Source organism: Ochotona princeps, chromosome 17, assembly GCF_030435755.1.
Source record: "Ochotona princeps isolate mOchPri1 chromosome 17, mOchPri1.hap1, whole genome shotgun sequence".
In the NCBI taxonomy this organism is placed as follows: Eukaryota; Metazoa; Chordata; class Mammalia; order Lagomorpha; family Ochotonidae; genus Ochotona; species Ochotona princeps.
This window is the reverse complement of record NC_080848.1, coordinates 3,706,160-3,712,590: the sequence shown is the minus strand read 5'-3', so window position 1 is coordinate 3,712,590 and position 6,431 is coordinate 3,706,160. Positions and strand designations below refer to the sequence as shown.

The following is a 6,431-nucleotide window of genomic DNA, read 5'->3' as shown; positions in this document are numbered from 1 at the left end:
TGCGCTGGGCCCGGGAAGACAAATTTACAGAGAGAAGGATAGAGAAGGATGTATAGAGAAAATCATTTGTCTGCTGGCTCATTCCCCAAGTAGCTGCAACAGGTAGAGTTGAGTTGAGCTGAAGCCAGGAGCCAGGAGTTTCTATCGGGTCTCCCACACGGATGCAGAGTCCCAAGGCTTTGGGCCAAAATCCTCCACTTTCCCAGGCCATAAGCAGGGAGCTAGATGAGAAGTGGAGCAATTAGGACATGAACCGGCACCCATATGGGATCATGGAACATACAAAGTGAGGATATAGCCACTGAACCATCGTGTCAGGCTCCTATGGTTCATTTCTGAAAGGATTTGTTGTAGGCAGCTTTAACCATTGAGACATGTATCTTCAAGACTTGTATACTGAATTTTTCAGGTATATTTCATGAATTTCCCCTTCAGGTCACTCAATGAAGGAAGCGGCCATTGTTACCGGTAGCAATAGAGTGGGAGACCTGGGTGCTGCTACACTAGCTAGTAGAACAGACATATAACGCCACCGAGGGACCTCTGACTGATTGGCTCCATATGCACACAGCAAGGGAGTGTGAGGCAGATCAGGCCCGTAACATGGAAAGCAAGCAAAGGATCTAGACAACTTAAGAGTTGCTGGACCACCAACAGGACTGGGCTAAAGTAATCTCAGAGATGTAGAAAATCTAGCCAGGGTGAATTAAGAGCAGGTGCCCTGGCATCTTGGGTTGAGTGATTTGTGCCTTCTGCAAACTTCTGTGGCTGAGGGCACCGACAGAGGGGGCAGTTAGTAGAGGAAGGAGCGGGTAGTTGCACAACCCCTGGAACTGGCAGACAAGTTTATGGCATGATTCGCTCCAAGTCCAGTGGAGGAGAGAAACAAGCATGGTCACAATGGACAGGACTCATTGCTTTTCCAAGAGCAACCATGTAGACCTTACGGGATGAAGCAGAAAGAGGCAGGGAAATAACTGACTAGTACAACAAATGTTGAATGAATCCAAGGTGCCAAATAAGGCATTGTGAAAACTGCTGGGGTGAGCCAGTTGCCTTCGGGGGAACTTGAGACATCTTACCGAAGTAACGATGCTAGGCAGGTATTGGCCTATCAGCTAAGAAGTCCTTTGAGACATCTGCGTTCCATACCAGAGCAGCTGAGTGTGAGTCCCAGCTGTGCTCTTGATTCCTGCTCACGTACCCTAGGATGGATGCTGGCGTGAATGGTTGGAGACCTGGATTGACTTCCTGTTGCTTGGGCTTAGCCTGGTAGGGGACCGACTGTTGTAGCATTTGGGGAGTGAACCAGCCATTAGAAGATCTCTGTCTCAAGGAGGTTCAATGACTCTGTTAGAGGAGGTGTTTGTGAGGGCAGTGTTTAAGGGAGCGCTTTGAATGTGGTGTGGAACGCAGCTTTCGACTGGGCAAGGGAGTGGTGGTGGGAGGAAGGTCGCCCACAAGTTTTAAGGGCTGCAGGAGCAGCGTGGCTAGTGCAGGGTTACCTGACACAGTGACTCCCTAAGTGGAATAATGAAGGGTTTTGAACCACAGGAGGAGCCATTTGGATGTGTCCGCTTACGAAGATCATGCAGATTTCCCCAGCAAGAATCTCCAAGTGTAGAACGGATTGTGCAAGAGCTGAAGTGGTTCCCACGTACAGGATTGGGTACTAAGATGGTACTTGCATGTCCAGCTGGGGAAGAGGAACTTTGATCACATAACTTATCTCATTATAAAAGGAAAGGATTTTTTCTTCCCAAGACCAATCATGGCTCTTTTCCAATTTCTAGAAGCAGATTTAAAAACAAACAAACAAAAAAATCCTCTGGACATAGATCTCTGGGAATACAGAAGTAAATACTGACACAGACTGGCTCCATTTTCCCAAGAGAGGTCTCCCAGGAGATTTCTCTAATTATCTCGATCTTTTTTTTAAGTTTGTTTTTTTCCCTTTAGATTTCAGCCAGGATTGCCTTACATTTTCTAGCTCTGGTTTGCAAGCAATATTAGTCCTGAGGGACTCTCTCTATGGTTTCTCTGAGCAAGCCATTCTCACCCACAACAAAGGAGCTTAGAAAAAAGAGAGAGACACGGGGAACCGGCAAAGAAAGGGCTCGTTTTGAAAGGGAAGGGTATTGTCTGTTCATCTCTTCAGCAACAGTCTGTAGGGAAATTAGTCAGAGACAAAGCTGTGTCCTGGTTTCTAGCCTCAGGGCCTCGGCAGCCTTAAGCGACCAAGGCCGGTGTCTAAGAATGGACAGCGACTGTGGGATCCCCTCCCTCTCGCCCGTATCTCTCAGCACATAATTCCGCCAGGCTCCCAGAGGGGCGGTTGCAGCTACAGCCTAGCGCGCCGCCAAGCCAATAGAAAATCGGAATTCCCCACGTACTTCGGATTCTAGCCAATAAGCGCCTAGGGCTTTAGCTTGTTGGCCCGCGTATCTGTTGTCTAGGAAAGGAAGCAAGCAGCCTTAGAATTGCCAGTAACGGACATGGCTGCGGCCCCTGGAGGAGGGGACGTGAAGTGAGGAGGGGGCTGGGAGGGGACAGGACGCGAGCGAGGAGCTCGAGCCCCTGGGCTCTGGTAAGTAAGAGAATGCCAGTAGCGTGAAAGTGGGGAACAAAGGGGGCATGGGCTCGGTTCTTGGCCGAGGCGAGGCGAGTCTGGGGTCTTCAGAGAATGACCTCAGGGGATCTTAAGTTCTTTCGGGGCGTCAAGGCTCTTGCCTGCCGCCCTTGGCCATTTCCTTCCGCGACGGTCGTGGACTCTTGCTCTCGGCTCTGGCTAAGTCCCTTGAGGGTCTGTTGTCAGAATTAATGCCACCCGCCAACATAAGAGTCCCTGTCCGGCCAGCGGGGCCCTGCCCTGGCCCAGGTGTGCTGGGGTGGTGCTGGCGGCCCGAATGGAGACCGTTGCCCCGCGCGCACCCGCCATCCTGTCCCGGGCCGGGGGCAGCGAGAGAGGACGCAGTTGGACACCTATCATTCTTTATTATCATTATTTCTTTTGAAGTCCCATCTTTCTAGAATCTCTTTAAAACTTCTGTAAGCCGAGTTCTGTGCACACACCCCTCCTGCCGGGTCTCGCGGTCCCCAGCCTGGGTCGGAGTCCCTGCCGGCTGTGCCCACTGCCCGCAGGTGCCAGCACAGCCCTCTCCGTTCATTGGTGTGGAGCACCCTTTGGCGCGTGCAGTGCCGCCGTCACGTGCTGCTAATCCCACCCTCTGGCCGGCGGTTCTGTGTCTCTTGTTGCGGTGTGTGTGTGAAGGGGTAAGGGGGAGGCGATGATTGTCCTCGATGTGGATTCTGTTTTCATTCTGGTATCAGGTTTTTTTCTCCTGCTCGATCCAAATGCCAAGCTTTGGTGGCAGGTCAGCTGTTCGGTGTGTTTTCTAAAAGGTAGAGAGAGAGAATAAATTTTTTTTTTTTTTGAGATTTATTTATTTTTATTGGAAAGGCATATCTACAAAGAAGAGAAAGCTCTCCTGTCCCCTGGTTCACTCCCGAACTGGCAGCAGTGGCTGGAACTGAGCCTATCTGAAGTCAGGAGCCAGGAACTTCTTCTTAGTCTCCCATGCCTAGGATTTTGAGCCTTCCTCTACTAAAGGAAAATAAATCATAAAAAATAAAAGATTTAGGGCCCAGAGTGATAGCATAGTGCCTAAAATCCTCACCTTGCGTGAACTGGGATACCATATGGGCGCTGGTTTGTGTGCCAGCTGTTCTACTTCCCATCCAGCTTCCTACTTGTGGCCTGGGAAAGCAGTAGGGGACAACCCAAGGCCTTGGGACCCTGCACCGGCAGGATAGACCTGCAAGAAGCTCCTAGTTCCTGGCTTTGGATCGGCCACTTGGGGAGTGAACCAGCAGGTGGGAGACCTTTCTGTCTCTTTCTGTATATCTGGGTTTCCAACAAAAATGATAAAATAAATGTTTTTTTTAAATAAAAGATTTATTTATCTTTTGAGCTGGCAGAGTGACAGAGGGAGGGAGGGAGAGATCTTCCATCTGCTGACCCAGCCCCCAAATGTTCATTATGGCCAGAGGGCTGAAACTAGGAGACCTGGCTTGGACTTACAGATGGCGGGCTGTTTCTGAGGTGGGGCAGTATGAGCAGAAAGCTGGAACAGAGCAGTCAGCAGGGAGTTGAACCCAGGTACTCAGGAAACCTAGCACTGCTCCCCAGGCCCACACAAGTGACTTCAATAGTTTAGATTTTCACTCTGCCTCAACATTCAGCTGACTGACCGACTGTTGCAGTCAGCACCCCCACAGTCACGGGTCTCCAGTGGCCTGGCATGGAAGCCTGTGGGTCTGATGTCACTCCCACCAGGCCAGTGCTCCCTTGGCTTGTGATTGCTGTACCTGCTCTGGCTGCAGGGAAGATCTAACCACTCGCTCAAGGGAGTTCCAGGAGGAGAGTGGCTGGGTTTGAGTCCCACCTCTGACTTCTCCCACCACACAAGGTCGGGCACCAGGCTGGAGTCCCCGTGTGGACCTGGGATTGCTGGCAACTTTGCAAACTGTGATAGCCAGGTCTAAGGCAGTGTTACTGAGTAGCTACCTTCCCAGGACCCTGGAAAATAAAATTAGTGTAACTCCCACCATAGAGCAAGATCACAGGCCTCCCTCCCTAACTTGAACCAGACCTTGATACTGCCCTGTGAACTCTGGTCAGAGCCCATGTTACCCCTCTGTCCCCTTGCAGTCAGGGCTAGGAAGCTGCTGTCCCCCTCCCTCAAGCCGCACCCCGGGGTATGAAGGGATTTGAGGGGCTAATCACTGGTAACTGGTCAGGGAGTCCCAGTGAGCCTCTCTCAGTTGTATACTTACTAGGTTTTTTTTTTTTTTTTAAGATTTATTTATTTTTATTGGAAAGGCAGATATACAAAGAAGAGGAGAGACAGAGAGGAAGATCTTCCGTCCGATGGTTCACTCCCCAAGTTAGTGCAACGGCTGGAGCTGAGCCAATCTGAAGCCAGGAGCCAGGAATCTCTTTCCGGGTCTCCCACGCAGGTGCAGGGTCCCCAGGCTTTGGGCCGTCCTCAGCTGCTTTCCCAGGCCACAAGCAGGGAGCTGGATGGGAAGTGGGGCCGCCAGGTTTAGAACCGGTGACCATATGGGATCCTGGTGCGTCCAAGGTGAAGAGTTTAACCACTACGCTATCGTGCCGGGCCCCTTTCTAGGTTCTTTATACTTGTTCACATTAATCAGTTTTAAGTAACCACTAGATAGTTCACTGGCTGATTTCTTTTTTAAAAATATATTTTTTGGGGTTGGCACTGTGGCATAGCAAGAGAAGCTACCACCTGTGACACCAATATCCCATATAGACCCTAGTTCAAAACCTGGTTGCTCTACTTCTAATCCAGGTCCCTGGGAATGTGCCTGGGAAAGCAGCAGAAGATGGCCCAAGCAGCTGGGCTCCTGCACCAACATGAGACCCAGAAGCAACTCCGGGCGCCTGGCACCAGCTTGGCACAGCCCTGTCCATTGGAGTTATTTAGGGGGAGTGAGCCAGTGCATGGAAGATGTCTCTCTCTTTCTAATACCACCTTTCAAATAAATAAAAGATCTTTGTAAAAATTTTATTTTTGTTGAAAGACAGATTCTCTGACCACTGGTTGTCTCCCCAGGTGCCTGGGTGGGCTAAGGCCAGGAACCTGGAACACAAAACAGGGTCCCACAGGGGTCAGGGATGAAGCACTTGAACCGGCTACTTGTTGCCCCCCAGTGTGCAGCAGCAGGAAGTCAGTGTTGGGAGCCGAGCTGGGGGCTCAAATTCATGCATTCTATATGGGATGTGGCAATCCCAAGTGCTCTAACTGCTACATCAGCACCACCCCTGATTCCTTATATTAGTGGGGTTTTTTTGTTGTTGATGTTTTTGTTTTTGCTAATTAGTTGAGGGGGTGGAGGCTGGGCATAGGGATTGTAGGGAGCAAAGTCAGCAGAAAGGTGAACCTCTTCCTGGGTTTTTGGGAACCCTCACAATGCCATTAGGGTTATTATTGATGGGAATGTTCTGGGTCCAAGAACTGAATGGAGGCAGAAAAATGTTGAGAACCACTAAAGAAAGAACTACCATTGTGGCATCTCTTTATGGCCATTTGGCAAAGGAAGAGCCAATCTTCATGCTCTAAAGAGGTAGTTGAGACATTTCTGAAAGTTGCGGTCTCAGTAAGAGGCATTCTCCCAGAGTCAAAGAAAAAAGGCTCCGTGGAAAGAAAAGTTTGAAAATCACTGTAAAGATCAGAATATATTACAGGGTGGATGATGTTAACCCTGGAGCGGAGGTAATATATTCAGAGAAAAGCCACGCTCTGCAAACCTGCTTTCCACTAACTGCTGGGTTAGTTCAGATTTCCATGCTGCCCAGGTCTCTCCGTCAGAGCTGCAGAGACATTGGTGGGTTCTATGGAATAGTG

General features: G+C 50.1%; 1 protein-coding gene across 4 annotated transcripts in view; it reads left to right on the top strand.

Annotated features, from left to right (window-relative positions):
• Window positions 1-2,451: 2,451 nt before the first annotated feature.
• The window catches only part of TMEM94 (transmembrane protein 94), a 42,059-nt gene continuing 38,079 nt past the window's right edge, over window positions 2,452-6,431 (top strand). For all 4 annotated transcript variants that reach the window (XM_058675234.1, XM_058675235.1, XM_058675233.1 and 1 more), the window contains exon 1: window positions 2,452-2,587. The gene's annotated coding sequence lies outside the window, so the exon portion shown is untranslated. The remainder of the gene's footprint in view (window positions 2,588-6,431) is intronic.